The 17,038-nt window shown below is 37.3% G+C and overlaps 1 long non-coding RNA gene across 1 annotated transcript in view; it reads right to left on the bottom strand.

Moving 5' to 3' along the window:
- The window catches only part of LOC103788076 (uncharacterized), a 58,568-nt gene extending 52,949 nt beyond the window's left edge, over positions 1 to 5,619 (bottom strand). Inside the window, exon 1 of the long non-coding RNA XR_013526150.1 lies at positions 5,507 to 5,619. This is a non-coding gene — a long non-coding RNA (uncharacterized LOC103788076). The remainder of the gene's footprint in view (positions 1 to 5,506) is intronic.
- Between the last annotated feature and the right edge of the window lie 11,419 nt (positions 5,620 to 17,038).

The following is a 17,038-nucleotide window of genomic DNA, read 5'->3' as shown; positions in this document are numbered from 1 at the left end:
TTCAGGGTCACCTAGACCGAGCTCATTCCCTTGTTTCTCTTGGCTGGAGGCTATTGGCATCTCTTTGTGTTTGTATGTTCCATCTGCTATCAAACATTTTTATGACATTTATTTCCTCATTATAGTTCTTATTGTGCTTTATTTATATATCTGTGAGGCACAGGAGAATTTCCAATTCTCCTTTCCCCTGCAATCTTTTCTTTCCAAAGCCCCAGCCAGCCAAGACTCCCAATGCCCCTGACAGGCTCCTAGGGCTCCCGTGACAATACTACTCCCCACTTCCCTACATGTCTCTCTGTCTCCTCTGTCCCTCCGTCATCAATTTCAAACTTCCTGCCCTGATATTCAAGGCCTCCTTACACTTTGAGTTTGTCTGCATCACCTCCCTTATTTTCTCTGTGTCTCATTCCCTACCTCCCACTCCCAATTCTGGGCATTTCTCCAAGTTTCTCCATATTCCTGGAACCATCATCCCACTATTTCCCTCCCCGACCTCTCCTATCATCTGTCAAGTCTTCCCTCATTTCTTTTATCTCCCTAACCATACAAAAATTTGAAAGAACTCTCCTTTGACATACTAAGTACACGAAGATTTGATATTCTATGAGCAAATGTTGGACCATGGCTCTTCGACCATCGAAACATATACATAGGACAGATGTGAGAATACCTTGGTCTTTGCCACAGTGAAAATCACAAGCAGCTTTAAATGTCAGACATGGTAAAGTGGGGAGGAAGCCTACCATCAAACAGAATTAAGTTGTCTTGATTTGCCCAGGTGGCCAACTTAACTTAAGAAGGATACAAATTATTTGGGGCTTGATCTAACACCTAATAGGTCTTTCATTATTTCAGGTAAAGGGAAGACTAGGCATTGGACAGATTTTTAAGGTGAGTTCTCATAGTTACTAGCTGGTATGATTTTGGATAAATTATATAAACTCTCTAACATTGTTTCCCTACAATTTAACATGAACAAAAACATCCATAAAGAATTGTAAAATGCATGTAATTGATAACGTGTAACCTTTCACAGCAGCATTTTTGAGTGCAGCTTGTGTCAGATTCTCAGTGGTCAACTGTGGGAGAGCTACCAGGTTCCCTCCTGACCTCAATTTTCTCATCTTTAATACTGGGGTAATAAATTCCTGCCTTGCTTATATCAACAAGCTATTTTGAAGATCCCCTAAGAGAAGAGAAATGGACATTTTAACTCAGAAAAGTGTGAAAATATGAGGCATCATTTTCATCTCAATCGGCAACATCTCCATTCCAAAAGGAAGTTACCTGGGTTGCCTACATTCCTTCTGTTTTTTTCTACCAGGAATAGCTTCCTTCTCCTCACCTCCCTACCTCACCTGACTCTAGGATTCATATTTCAGGTCCTGGTTAGTGCTCTAAGTGACAAGCCTAGGTCAGTAATACCTTAGGATTTCATTCACTTTACACTCCAGTGAATTAATGGAGACAGAAATGGCCCCATCTTCTCAGGGTGGGAAGATACACCTAAGATTTATTTTAGGAGAAGTTACATCTTTATTTCACCCAATAGCAGAGAAATTTGGGAAACTTCTGAGAACAATCTGTGTTGGTCCATTTTCATGCTGTTATAAAGAACTTCCTGAGACTGGGTAATTTATAAGGGAAAGATATTTAATTAACTTACAGTTCCACATGTCTGGGAAGGCCTCAGGAAAATTGCAATTATGGTGGAAGGTGAAGGGGTGAAAGGCACGTCTTACATGGTGGCAGGAGAGACAGTGAGCCCAATAGCGTATTCTTCTGTTAAATGTGTTCAACATACACAGATTCAAATGATTACATTCTATTTTTCTTTCCAGAAGCCAGTCATTTGTATCTATTTATTTTTTATGTTTAAACATCTTTTCCTTTTAGAGAGTTTCAAAACTTCAGGGTAATTTGATGTAGAAAGCCTCTTATAGCTAGCTTTCTTTAATCTTAAGTATTTTTATAGAAATAAAAATAGAATATAATAATGTGCTAGACTAACCACAATTTGTGGCCTGTGTCTAGCCAGTACAAAGAACAGTAAAAGCCATTTATGAAAGTAGGACCTTGCATATCTCAGACTGTGAGATATGTTAATGATCATGATATTGTTTGGCTCTGTATCCCCACTCAAATCTCATCTGAAATTGTAATCCCCACAAGTGAAAGATGGGTCCTGGTGGGAGGTGATTAAATCATGGGGGCATTTCCCCCATGCTATTCTTGTGATAGTGAGGGAATTCTCACAAGATCTTATAGTTTGTAAGTGGCAATTTCCCTTAAAGTATTTTTATTTCTGGAAAAATAAGTTTATTTACACAGTGATAATTTTTTATATGCAAATGACATGCCATTCTGAAGCAGATCTATTGAAATAAAAACACTTACATAAAAATTTCCAAATTCTAAATTTAAACCTTAGCTTCTGAGATCTTTAGAACTTTTTTTTTTACCAAAGATGTTCTTAAATTGAATAATTCCATTTTTATTCATAAACCAGTCATTTGTATCTGTTTATTTTTTATGTTTTAACATCTGACCCTTTCAGAAAGTTTCAAAGCTTCAGTGCAATTTGATGTAGGAAGCCTCTTACAGCTAGCTTTCTTTAATCTTAATCCTGTTAAATGTGCTCAACATTCACAGATTCAAATTATCAGAGTAAAAATCCAAGTTATCCCTTAAAGCTCATAGCTTATGTTTCACTTTTTAGCCAGACAAAAGGAAAAGACATAATGTAACATAACATGCGTGCAGTCTACCTAAATATGTAGAAGTTTTTTCTAGCTTACCGAGTTTCTCTAACCTCCAAAAAGAAATGGCTATTTTCTATCTAGTTTGAATCAAATTTTTAGAATTTATTGATCAACCCATCTCAAATATTTCTGATATTTTTATAGTTGAATCTTTTTTTGCCTTTGCAAATTGATCTTACATTTAAAATTTTACTTTTAAAATTGCATTACTAGCAACTTGTTTAATTTTCATGTGATTGGGTCAATACCATCCATGACCACTTTCACATACCAAGTCCCCTACCCCAACCACTGAGTGAGTTTAGGGCATAATTTACTGATTTGTGGAGTTCAGGTACTGGTAACTGATTAGGGAAAACTCTATGATAGACTCTTCTCAGTTCTCTTCAAGTAAAGTAATATTGCAATTCTAAATTAGAATACTTTAATAGATGAATTGGGAATTTTGGCTGCCCTCAATGCTTGGAAGATGTGGTTTGAGTCCTTTAACTCAATGAACCACAAAGTCCACTTCTATAGGTACTAAATACAGAGGTAGGAGGGCAGAAGCACCAAAGAAGCACAATAGTAGGGAATATTGATTGTCTATTGTTGTGTAACTAATTATCATAAACTTACAAGCTTAAATAACAAATTTGTTATCTCACAGTTTCTGTAGGTCAGAGTCCTAGTATGCTGTAACTGGGTTCTCCACTTAGGGTCTCATGGGAGAAAGTGGGTCTTGCTGGCCAGGCAGGGATCTCATCTAGGGACTCTGAGGAAGAAATTGCTTCCATGCTTACCTAGGTCATTGCGAAATTTAGTTCCTTTAGATTACTGGTTGTTGGAATAAGGTTCCCATTCTCTGCTGGCTGCCAGGCAGGGGTTCTTTCTGCTTGTGTAGTCTGTGCATATTCTCCTTCATGCTCTCTATAAGGCCCTCCATCTTTGTAGCAGCCAGGGTTTATTCAGGACTCACACTTAAAATCCCTCTGACTTCTCTTCCTGCCTCCAGCTGGAGAAAGCTCTCTGCTGTTAAGGACTCATATGATTATATCAGGCCCACTTGGATAACTCATTTGTAAAAGTGAATGGATTGTGATGGTTTCCACTGAACTGGGAAACAGGGTTCCCAGATTAAACATTATTTCTGTGTGTGTCTTTGAGAGTGTTTCCAGATGATATCAACATTTAAATTGGTGAACTAGGTAAAGTAGATGGCCCTGCCCAATGTGAGTGAGCCTCATGAAAGCCACTGAGGGCCTGAATAGAACAAAAAGGTGGAGGAAGGAAGAATGTACTCTCTGCCTGACAGCTTGTGCTGAGACATCACTCTTCTGCCTTTGACTAGAAATTATGCCATTGACCCTCCAGTTCTCAGAATGACATCACCAATTCCCTGTGTTTCCAGCTTGCAGGCAGCAGATCAAGGGACTTCTCAGCCTCTGTAATTACTCAAGCAGCAAATTCTTTATAATAAATAGATACCAACTTCTTTTGAAAAGTCAAAAGATCTGGCAACACTGTGCCCATTTCTTCCCATGACAATAACAGGCTGGTGCCTCCTTGAGGTAGCTTGTGAATTCTCCAATTGTTGTGGCTCCATTACTCACTTTTGTATTGCACCTGATGTATTCACTCTTTCACATCACTTGCCTATTCCCTGAAGGCTTTTGGGTTGGCAACCCTTGCTGTTGTTTAAACAACTCACTTTACATATAAGAAAACTGAGTAACAGAGGGATTTAATATGATGTTCAGACAGTAAGGACAAGTCTCCTAACCCATGTCATACCATCAACTTTATTTGTGTAAATTTTGCTCTAAGCAATACCTCTTTTTTAAAAAATAATTTCAACTTGTATTACAGATTAAAGTGTTCATGTGCAGGCTTTTTGCGACATTTTCCTATTTTTAAAAGTTTGTATAGGCCAAATGATATTTAACCTGTGAGTGGTCAGTTTGAAATCCTTAAATAAGTATATATTTAAGCCATCTCCAACTGAAAAATAAAAATGTTTCTGTTTTTCATTTAGAGGTATAAACTTAAATATGATACTATAATATGAAACATATTTATTCCATATATTGGGAAAACATCTCTTTTAAAGTATGGTTGTCATAAGTCGTAGGTACATAAATTATGCTTTTTTTTTTGAGACAAAGTTTCCACCTGTGACCCAGGCTGGAGTGCAATGGTGCGATCTAGGCTTACTGCCACCTCCGCCTCCTGGGTTCAAATGATTCTCCTAACTCAGCTTCCCAAGCAGCTGGGATTACAGGCACCTGTTACCACACCCAGCTAATTTTTGTATCTTTTAGTAGAGTTGTGGTTTCTCCATGTTGATCAGGCTGGTCTTGAATTCCTTACCTCAGGTGATCTGCCCACCCTGGCCTCCCAAAGTGCTGGGATTACAGGCATAAATCACCATGCCTGGCCAATATTATTTGTCTTCCTTTAGGTGGTTTGTTTATCAGCACTCCATTTGGTTTAGGAAAGCCTACATTTTTGCTGCAAGGAAATCAATAAAGAATCTCTGTCTCTCTATCTCTTCCTATCTGCGTGTGTACATGTATATATATATATATATATATATATATATACATATCTTCCATAGGTTCCTTTATTCTGGAACCCCCTGACTAATACATGTACCATATAACATAACAGAAAATCATAAGAATGATATATCATCATATTTACAAATTTGGGGGATTATGTCAGGATATCTCATGAGGAAGAGGTCATTTTGAAATTCTGCTTACCACACTGAAGCATATATTCTTCCAGTTCATGGAGACGTTTCAGTATCCAAGTGATATCACTTAGAAGGTGACACCTCCTGAGAATAAGAAGGAAGTTTCCAGTAAACAAATGGGAAAACCTTCAACTGCACTGACAAATTCTCTGCAGTTGCTCCTAGAATAAAACTATAGGAAAAGGCACAGATAATCTAGCAAGGAGAAAAAGAAAGGAAAACATATACAAAATTTTGTTAGAACGGATCCAAAAAAACCAACCCCAAGCTTAAATATACTGACATAAACAACATGAAACAAATGGGGAAAAAAAGAGCCATATAGGGAAAGAAATCAGGCAAGAGAATAATCAGCAAGGAAGCCAAGAGCACGGAGACCAGAGAGAGGATAAACACAGAACAGAGAGTTCGGAATGGGAATTCCCAGATGATAGAAAACACCAGATAAACAAATACCCAGCTCAGAATCAAGAAGCTGCTTCAAGGCTAAGAAATTCCAAGATTTAAAAAGTGGGGTTGGTAGTGATAGGGTGGAACCAGGACATTGCACTGTAGAGATCAAGCTAGTTGATTGCAAAGAGGAGTCAGATATTAGTTATGAATAGTATAGCAAAATGATCCCATTAAAAGGAAATATAGGCAGCAAGGCTGAAAATTAGATGCCCTACAGGAGATATAATTAATCTTCAGAGAATCTTATGCTATTACAACTATTTGTCTTTACCTTCTACCTAATTCAAGAAAAATAAATTATGAAATATTAAAGATGAAAAGAACCCTTAGGGATCATCTAGTCTAGCCTGTTTTTACAGACTGGTAAACTATGGGCCAGAGAAGGAAATAAAATTGAGAGTCAAATAGTGAAACTCAAGACAGTCAAGTCTAGGGACACTTGTCTTTTAATTCCTAGCCCATGTTCTTTCTTGCATAGGGGGCTGTGGACCTCTCTTTTCTTGGCTATGCTACTCATCAAAGATAAAGCTCATGCTGTTTAGAAGACAGGGACCAAACAGTAGGTTTTACTCAAGACTGGATCACCTGTTAAAAAAAAGACCAAAAAACTGTGGGTGTTTTTAAGGAATTTTTAAAAAGTCTATATTTGTATATTTCATGCTACCCCAAACTATTTCTTAGGAAGAGTATTTATGTTTTCACGCAAAACATTTTGGAATAAAATTTTGATTTTATTTCCATGTTTAATGGTTTTTAAATTAAGAATACTCTGTGTTGGTGGGACTGGAAGTGGGGATCTTATAAGTTTATGAAAGTGAAAATATTTTTAAACAATGTTATATGGTAAATAAAAGTTTAGTCCCCATCAAATGCTGTTATGCATGAAAACTGGATAACAGTAAGGCAAAATATGGTCTACATATGAACTCATACAGCCACTGGATCAATAAGTGTACGAAAATATGGAAGAACCTCCACTGCTGGACCTCAGTTTCTATCTGTGAAAGGTAGAAATTGGAGTACATTATTTATACTTTCCATTTTAGTGCTAATGTACTATGACTTTAATAATATGTGCCACACATATGTCTGCTTGGGTCTGCCCTGCGAACTTCCAGGGAACACCTTTCTCATTGCAGTCTGCTTGAATTGGCCCCTGCAGTTATGGAGTATGAAGGCGGAGATGTGATACTTGGTGGGGATATAGAAAAAAAATAAATCTCAAAAAGGAACAGTATAATATATGAAAGATAGCTTTATACCATTAGCCTAATAAAGCATCATCTCATATTTAGTGACAGTACTCCAGAACTTTCCTCATGTTGGCTGAAAATAGAAGATATTATTTTGTTCTGGCTAAGAAGAGCCCATTTGCTATTTAGATACCATCTTAATTTAGTGAGAATCCTGCTCCATAACTGTCTAGCTTGCAGTCAGGAGCATGGGAATACACCCAACAACAGTTGGAGAAAGGAGAGTGTAGTGATGATCTCAGGTGTCTAAACATAGATAAAAGATGAGCCAAAAATTGAGAAGGAGGTTGCATGAGGTGCAGTCCAGTGCAAAGGCAGTGTATTCTGTTGGCATGCATAGAGGCATGAAAAACTGAGAATTAAATATACAGAACATTAACCCAGGTAATTAATTAATTAATTAATAACTTGAATTTGAGGCATATCCCCACATAGGCATGTTCTTTGGTTTGATTCTTATAATAACAAATATTGTTTTGAGTTACAACCTATGAGAAAGACACTTTTCAGATTCCAAGCTGACCCAGGGCTAAGTATTTCGGCGAGTATTTGAGGTCTCCATTCTAAGACAGACAGAAACATTTGTAGATAGAGTTATAGATTAAGAGAGAGAATAGAAAGAAGGAGAAAGAAAGGGGAAGACAGACCCAGAGCAAAAATTTGAAGGATCTCTTATAGATTTAACTTTCTTTTTTTCAGCTTCATAAATGTCAAATCCCTCTCTAGATGAGGTCTAACCTGGGCTACTGGAAGAGCACATGCCGTTCCCTATGCTAAAGCTGCTGACCACAGCAACAACACTTTGCACTCAGCAACATTTGCACTCTGGTACCTGAACATAAAGGAGCAACAATGTGAAGCAGCCACTTAAAAGAGGGAAGGTTGGCCAGGTGTGGTGGCTCATGCCTGTAATCCTGGTAGTTTGGGAGGCCAAGGAAGGCAGATCACCTGAAGTCAGGAGTTCGAGACCAGTCTGGCCAACATAATGAAACTCCATCTCTACGAAAAATGCAAAAATTAGCCAGGTGTGGTGGTGGGTGCCTGTAATCCTGGCTACTCTGGAGGCTGATGTAGGAGAATTGTTTGAACGTGGAAGGCAGAGGTTGCAGTGAGCCAAGATCTTGCCATTGCACTCCAGCACTCCAGTCTGGGTGACTAAGTGAGACTGTCTCAAAAAAAAAAGGAGGAAGGTCTTGCTTTGGTTTTCAGTAAACATCCTTCCCACAGCTCTCTGAGACCAAAAAATAAGTAGCATAAATTGAGCTGAATTAATACATTCTCAGAATCAAGCACGGAGAAAATAAATCCTTCATTCATTATCACCTATTTTTTCATTCAAAAAATGCATGTAATAAAAACACATATATTATAAGCCAGGTGTTGGGAATGAACACAACCTTAGAAAATAGAACCACTCTGCTCATTGAAGCATTGAAACATTGCATAAAATTTAATAATTTTTTAGGAACCTTAATAAATAAGTAGCGACACAAGATTTTTGAAGCCATGGATTCCTGCCTTCTGCAGTGGGAGTGATATCATTAAATGTTCTTCCCACTGCTGACCTACAGCCACATGAGGATTAAATGAAATGAGATAAGAGCTACCAGATACATTGCAGGGCGGCTTCCTTTATCAGTATGGATGTGCCTTGGCGCACCAGAAATGTTCAATAATGTTAATCTCTTAATTCATGGACTCACGTATTTTCCATTGCTCAATTCCTTTAATTTACCCTACATCTCCTTTCTTATATAAATCTTATTTGCTCATGAAGATGCAAAGCTGTGTGTGTCAGATACACACATGAAACATCCTAAAACCTGATCCCATTTCAATGAGGCTACACTTTCCCTGCTCCAGCCACCAAGAACTAAGTCCGGAAGATGCTGCTTGAAGTTCAGATGTGGGAACCAGACAAACAGCTTTAGACTCCATGCAAAAGAAATCAGTCATTAAGTGCTAGTGGCTGTTTTCTTACCCACTTCCCTTGCCTGAGCCTTCCTGTCCAGATCCTCCACCTCTACACCTACCTGGTTAAAAATGTCAGCATTGGAGGGCATATTTACTTAGCCATCTACTTCCTGGCTCTTGGATTCTGTTTGCTAGGTCCTGTCGTCATCACCAGGCTGGAGGCCAATGTTTGCACTGGGTGGGAGTAGAGGGAAGCATAAACAGAATCAACCCTCTTGTGCTTTAAAAACTCAGGCTAGAATTATATACATATTTCATGTCAGAAAAATAAAATGTGTCTTGGCGGTGGATGGGAAGTTGGAGCACTTGGATGGGGAGTGGAGAGTTGGCAGATGTGTTCCCCTTTCCCTTGGCCCCTCGCCTGACAATCATTCAACCTTTTACTCTTAGAGTCAGTTCCTTCCCCCTCCTTTGAGGCCTTCCAAGTGCTGGAACATCCTTGCAGTTATCCTTAGCATGACTTGAAAAGGAAGAGAGCACTTTTACAAAAATGGTGTACATTCTCTGAATTATATATGGCTTGTGTTCATATCACTGGAGTGAACCCCAATTTTGCTTTAAGCAGAAAGCCAGGTTCAGAAAACAAGACCAATTCACACAAGAATGATGTCATCTAAATGAGGACATGTTTAGAAATCGCCACTTACGTCAAAAAAAAAAAAAAAAAGAAAAGAAATCACCACTTACCCAGAAATGGAGCTCCCATTTCTCAGGTTCATCAAGCACTAAAAAGACTTTCTAATTATTTTTTAATGTATATTTTTTAAGACAGGGTCTTGCTCTGTCCCCTAGGCCTAGAGTGCAGTGGTACTATCATAGCTTACTGCAGTCTCGAATTTCTGGGCTTAAGTGATTCTCCCACCTCAGCCTCCTGGGTTGCTAGGATTACAGGCATGAGCCACCATGCGCAGCTGAAGAGTATAATTTACTAAAAATTTAACTACATTTCTCTTAGCTCGTTTGTTCCCTTCCAACTCAAGTGGTTCTGTTTCTCAATTCCTGGTCTTTCCTGAGACCAGCCAGGATTGCAGCATCTCCTGAGTTTTTAGAGCACATTCTGTGGCCCTTGTCCTAATCCTGCTGCCTCTCCTTTCATGAGCCAGCTCCCAATGAATCCCATGGGATTCCTAGAAAAGACCACTCCATTTTATACAGTCCTTCTCCTCTATCTTCAGATTCCTCAGAAAGTGTTTTTTTTTTCCTACACTATAGTCTCTGGGACCCTGTAGACTTGTAGTGATGGTGTTGCTTGTGTTGATGTGACCTCCAAGTCCCCATGGTGGTTGTAGGAGCTACTGAAAAACCTTTTATGCACCTACATGACAGCTTCTAGACCCTTGCTTTCCCACCCTCATGGAGATAACTCTTCTTCACTGAGGCTCCTGACACCAGCTAGCTCTCCTCACCCATGTGTCAATCATCTGCCAGCCTCTATGGAGTCCATTTTCTCATGCTTAGCACCCTTTTGTATCCTGTCAGGAAGTCTGGCTTCCCACCATCAATCTTGAAACTGCTTTGGGAAATTTCATGATCCACAATCCTAAAGCCTTGCTAATTCAAATGGCTTTGGAGTCTCTTATAACCTAAACAATTCACTCCAAAAAAACGTGAGCCAGATCACAGAACTTTTCAACTGGTAAAAAGCCCCTGACACCCACCAAAACACTATATTTAGAAACCTGACACCACTAGCTGTGTTTAAACAGTGCAACAATCTGTTTACTGTGGAAGGAGATGATTTTCCCAGTTCAGGTTGTGTGTTCAGAGTTTCCTTCTTCTGACATAAAAATGAAAACAAACACTATAGTAATGTTTTGTCTGGAGAGAAGGAAAGCAATGGGCAGCACAGAAAAAATCATGAGTATAGGGGCCTTTGGTCCTATATTGAATTGTTCATCCCCTCTGTAATTGGAAGAAAAATTTAATACTGAACAGCAAATAATTTGGATGCATCTCATTTCATCTTCAGGAAGAAGACAGCATTTCTGCCGAGCCTCCATGAAGGGAGAGGGAAGGATGAAACGAGAATCTCTATGTGCTATGATTTCCGGGGTTGTCTGTTGTGAAGAACACAGTGTGGTCCAGGTCCCAGTCCCCTCCATGGTCAACCACCACACACAAGCTGAAGGGGACATGTTCTGTCACACTAAAAACGTATGTGCACGATTCCTGTTCGCTATACTTTCTTTTGACATGACTGAAATAGGAGGCTGGGAAACTTGCCTTATCTAGAATCGAGTCCCAGATCTTGGCGTTGTCTAAAGCAATCCAGGAATCAAGTTACACTAATGTAATGTTACCTCTTGTGCCAAAAACAACTTTTGATTGAGTCTTCTACACTTATTTTGAAGGCCATACATTCTCCCCCAAATGTGAGCACTGATGAACTAGCTTCAACTAATTTCTGAGCATTTTTAGGCCGAGGAAATAGTCCCAAACACTGAGTTTAGCTGACTTTGTTTGAAGGGCTATGCCTCCCTTGGCTCTGTGTGTCAGCAGAATTAACCAGTCTATATCATTTTTTATAGATTGCGAACAAGAAGGACCTCAAGTCTGACCCCTGTCGGGCCCCAGTAAATCTCACAGCACCAAGTTAGAGACACTCCTCTGGGCTTTGTTTTTCCACCAGTCTATCATCTCCTCCCATGCACTCTGGATTTTAGCAAAACTTTTCATCTGAGATTCATGGTAGGATTTTTTTTTTACCATCTGCCGATGATCCAGATAGGTTATTGCATAGGATCCAATTTGTCATGTGACTTCTAGGACCATCCCACTGTCCTGCATTAAAATAAAATTATTTCCTCTCATAGAAGAGTCTGTATTTCCTTCTTGCATGTGCCTAGTAGCATTTTCCTTTATAAACACCAGTCTTGTGGAATTATTCCTTCTAGCCTCTTCTTTTCTAGAGAAAGTATACTTACTTTCTCTAAGCAGGAAACTAGGCAATTACAAGTTCTATCTTTATTTATTTGAAACTACATTATTATCATTTGGTTTAGGGACTTGGGATATCAATTTGTTAATCTCTTAAGACTTTGTTTTGTAAAATGGTATACTCCCATGTACTTTCACACAACTATATTATTCTTATATTAAAACCAATACATATGTTATCAGATAGAATGAGAAATAAATGTATATGCATTTTGTAAAGACATCAAGATTTCCAAGGCATTTTCAATATGTAATTGTCAACTTCAGCCTTTCAACCCAGAAGCTCTAGTTATATTTTTAGTCTTCTCTTCAGGAAAAAGTAGGAGAAGCACATCTTGAAAAGCTTATCACAGAAGAACCAGGAAAGATGATGAAACAGAGAGGATCATGATGATTATCAGAAACTAGCTGGGAATACCTTGGACTTGAACTCCGAGCTCCACCCTCTTATTCTACAGAACAAAGCAAAACAAAACAAAATTGACAAGTATAAATAAAATTATAACTCATAATTCACAATGTACCATAACTATATTTTGGTGAATATCAGTTTTTATTAGGATAAATTGATTTTATATCATTGGGATCACAATTATGCATAATTTTATATTGGCTTTTTTCTAACACAGAAGAATATAACACAAGTATTTTTAATGTGTGTAGAAACTCTTAATATGTTAATCACTTATTAACAAATATACCATAATTTAATGAATTACTTTTATTTTCCAGATTTTTATATTAAATGATGTAAAATGAATACCTCTCTTTATACGTCTCCCCATCCCCCATATTTTATAATTGATTCTTAGGATAAATTCCCAATGATTTGGATTAAGGGTATGAATATTGTAAGGTCCTTGATATTTATTGACAATTGTTTTACAGATAGTTGTTAATTTACATTTATTCTAGGGATAGATGCCCTTTATTTCTTTCTCTTGTCTGAGTGCTCTGGCTAGGACTTTCAGTACTATGTTGAATAGAAGTGGTGAAAGTGGGCATCCTTGTCTTGTTCCAGTTCTGAGAGAGAATGTTTTCAACTTTTCCTCATTCAGTATAATGTTGACTGTGGGTTTGTGGTATATGGCTTTCATTACCTTAAGTTATGTCCCTTCTATGCTAATTTTGCTGAGGATTTTAATCATAAAGGAATGCTATATTTGTCAAATGCTTTTTCTTTGTCTATTGAGATGATCATGTAGTTTTTGGTTTTAATTCTATTTATGTGATGTATCATATTTTTTGACTTATGTATGTTAAATCATCCCTGCACCCCTAGTATGAAACACATTTGATCATGGTGGATTAACTTTTTGATATGCTGTTGGATTTGGTTAGTTAGTATTTTGTGGAGGATTTTTGCATCTATTTGCATCAGGGATATTGGTCTGTAGTTTTCTTTTCATGTCCTTTTCTGGTTTTCGTATTAGGGTGATACAGGCTCCACAGAATGATTTAGGGAGGATTTCCTCTTTCTCTGTCTTTTGGAATAGCTCAATAGAATTCAATTCTTCTTTGAATATCTGATAGAATTCAGCTGTGAATCCATCTAGTGCTGAACTTTTTTTTTTTGGCAATTTTTTGTTACCATTTTAATATCACTGCTTGTTATTGGCCTGTACAGAGATTTTATATCTTCCTGGTTTAATCTAGGAGGGGTGTATATTTCCAAAAATTTATCCATCTCCTCGAAGTTTTCTAGTTTATGCACATAATGGTGTTCATAGTAGCCTTGAATAATCTTTTCTATTTCTGTGTTTTAAGTGGCAATGTCTCCCATTTTGTTTCTAATTGAGCTTATTTGAATCTTCTCTCTTCTTTTCTTGGTTAATCTCATTAATGGTCTATCAGTTTTATTTCTTTTCAAAGAACCAGCTTTCTGTTTCATTTATCTTTTGCATTTTTTGTTTGTTTTACCCAATTTCATTTAGTCTTGCTCTGATCTTCATTATTTATTTTCTTCTTCTGGGTTTGGGTTTGGATTTGGATTGTTCTTGTTCTCTAGTTCTGTAAGGTGTGACCTTAGATTGTTTATTAGTGCTCTTTCAGACTTTTTGATGCAGGCATTTAATGCTATGACCTTTTCTCTTAGCACCACTTTTGCTATATTCCAGAGGTTTTGGTAGGTTGTATCACTATTATAGTTAAGTTCAAAGAAATTTTTAATTTCCATCTTGATTTTATTGTTTACCTAGTGATCATTTTTTTAAATTCCCATCTTGATTTCATTGTTTACCTAGTGATCATTCAAGAGAAGGTTATTTAATTTCCATGAATGTGCATAGTTTTGAGGGTTCCTTTTGGAGTTGATTTCCAATTTTATTCCACCATGGTTTGAGAGAGTACTTGATATAATTTATATTTTCTTAAATTTACTGAGATTTGTTTTGTGTCCTATCATATGGTTTATCTTAGAGTTGAAACTATTCCCTTGTCTTTCCTGCATTTTATTGGCCAGAGCACGATTTCCTAGGTAGTAGGAGACATAAAGTCTTTATTAGTGCCAACGGCAGTGGAGTATGGAGAGAAGAAACATACGTTTGAAGACAAAGGAATCCCTTACAGCAGCAAAACTAACTAGAAAAGAGATAGGAAAGAATTATCCCAGTAACAGTTGCATGAAGAAAGAAAACGTTCTTTCTCCAGCAGTACTGGTTGAAAGAGAAATCATAAGTTAGCATGGCACTTTGTAAATGAATTTACTTTTATGAAAACCTACTATGAGTTTGAAACATTCTACGGACATGTATGGATGGGAGAGATTATCCTTCTGCTTATTATTTTAAAAAAGCATACACTTCTAGAAATATCTAAATTATAAGGTGATCAGTTTTAAAATGAAAGTATAGTAAGATAATTTAATAGCAGATAATACTTGTGGCCATGTATAACAATCATAAACTCACACACTGGGCTGGCTGCAGTGGTTCACACCTGTAATCCCAACACTTTGAGAGGCCAAGGCAGGAGGATCACTTGAGCCCAGGCATTCTAGACCATACTGGGCAACATGGTGAAATCCTGTCTCTACAAAAAATTAAAAAATTAGCCAAGTATGGTGGCACGCACCTCACCTTGTGAGGCTCAGGTGTGACGATTCCTTGAGCCCAGGATGTTGAGGCTGCAGTGATCTGTGATCATGCCACTGCACTCCAGTCTGGGTATGTGGATATCACCCTAAAAGTGAGTCTTGATAGTTTTGGGGAAGATTTTGGTTGTGTGTACCATATCTTTGTCCCAGCAAGTCTACTTCTAGAAACTTTCTGCACTCGTAGCCGTAATGGCACTACCATTGAAGATGCATATCTTTACCAATAATATTGGCAAGACAGCATATCCTATGGTTTCATTTGATTTTTATCTGGCTTTTAATACAGTTTTTTATTTACATTTGAGTGTGTTTTTCATGTGTGTTTTTCATTTTCTCTTTATGTCATTTGAGCATATTTCATATTCAGGTAACAGATACGAGAACATAAAAGTGAAGAATATCCTCATTTTCAGAGCACCATAATTAAAATTGTTACCTATGTGACAAACCGGACAGGGCTTACTATAAAAATGGCAGTCAAGGAAGTCTTACAAATAATTTGCCTTTATATTAGGAAGACTTCAGCACTCTAAGATCCCGTAAACATTCTCTTATATTTTATTCAGCTTTCTTAAGACTTTTGTTTATTTATTTATTTATTTTTGGTCTTATTTAGCCAATTGTTTTTATCCAAACAAAAAAAGTACATGAGTTTATAAAGTCAATATCACAAGGTTTATTAAAACAGCAGATTTGTGCCCTGTGTTTCCCAGCTCATAGCTGTGCTGCTTAACTTTCTATTTTGCTAGATAATGCAATTAGGTTCTATTTCTTTTATTTTTATATTGTTCACATTTAGGTGTTATCTATTGTCTTTCTGTTCTGAGGGATGAAGTGTAACTTTTCGCTCCAAAACCTTCCCTTTTCGACCTCACATATAGACTTGACTGCCTCTCTCATCCTTTGAAAACTGTTAAAAGACAATTAAAAAAAAATCAATGTTGATTGCATATAGCATTGGGATTGTGTTCATAGGATTTGCAGCTGATTTTTACATTCTGTAGGAGTCCTCCCATTCTGTGCCTCTTGTGATGTTCTCACCACCTTTCTTTGTTATTATTCTTATTTGCTTAAGTTTCCATGGACTTGTCTACAAAAGGAAACATGTTCTAAAAACACTGTGGCCAACAGGGAACACATGAGCCTTCAATGCTATTACTCTTAAGATTGATTTGGAGATGTTTTGTGTGCTTCACATATTTACAATTTATCCAGATGATCTTTGCTCTACATTTTCTCCAAATTCACTCTAGTTTGATTTCCAGGCCCATGGGATAAGAGAAAGATCATTCTAGATCCCAAAAGAATGATAAATGAAAATTCTTTACCTCAGTTATTTTTGACAGAATTTCTCAAACACCAAGAGTCAAAAATTATAATATAAACTTTATCCAGTTTTAATTTAAATTTTCCTTTACTAGTAGAATTTCAGCTGATCTAAAATATTCATTTTTATTTACTAATGTTTAATATGATGAGATGATGAACATTTGCCACCTTGTAATAAAAATCAAGGCAAGAAAAATAAAATAAGAATACTATAATTTCTTTATTTTTTCTTATCCAGAACTAAATTCCTAAAGAGGGATAGCGCATTAAAAATGCACCAAACCATTTATGGAGGGAAGAAAAAGACAAACTGGGACCCTCCCTCAAAACTCAATAACCTTATCCTCAAAGGATAACCCTGTCCTCAAAGTTAGGGTTATTGATTGTCACAAATCCAGTCTCAAAAAACAATGAAGACTGTGACAAAATCTTTGCAGAGGCAGAGATGATTGGGAGAGACCTTGGGTTGTGTTGTTTCTCCCTCTCTCACATTGCCCTG

Source organism: Callithrix jacchus, chromosome 14 (assembly GCF_049354715.1).
Source record: "Callithrix jacchus isolate 240 chromosome 14, calJac240_pri, whole genome shotgun sequence".
Classification (NCBI taxonomy): Eukaryota; Metazoa; Chordata; class Mammalia; order Primates; family Cebidae; genus Callithrix; species Callithrix jacchus.
The sequence above is the reverse complement of the archived record's forward strand: the minus strand, read 5'-3'. Positions and strand labels throughout refer to the sequence as shown.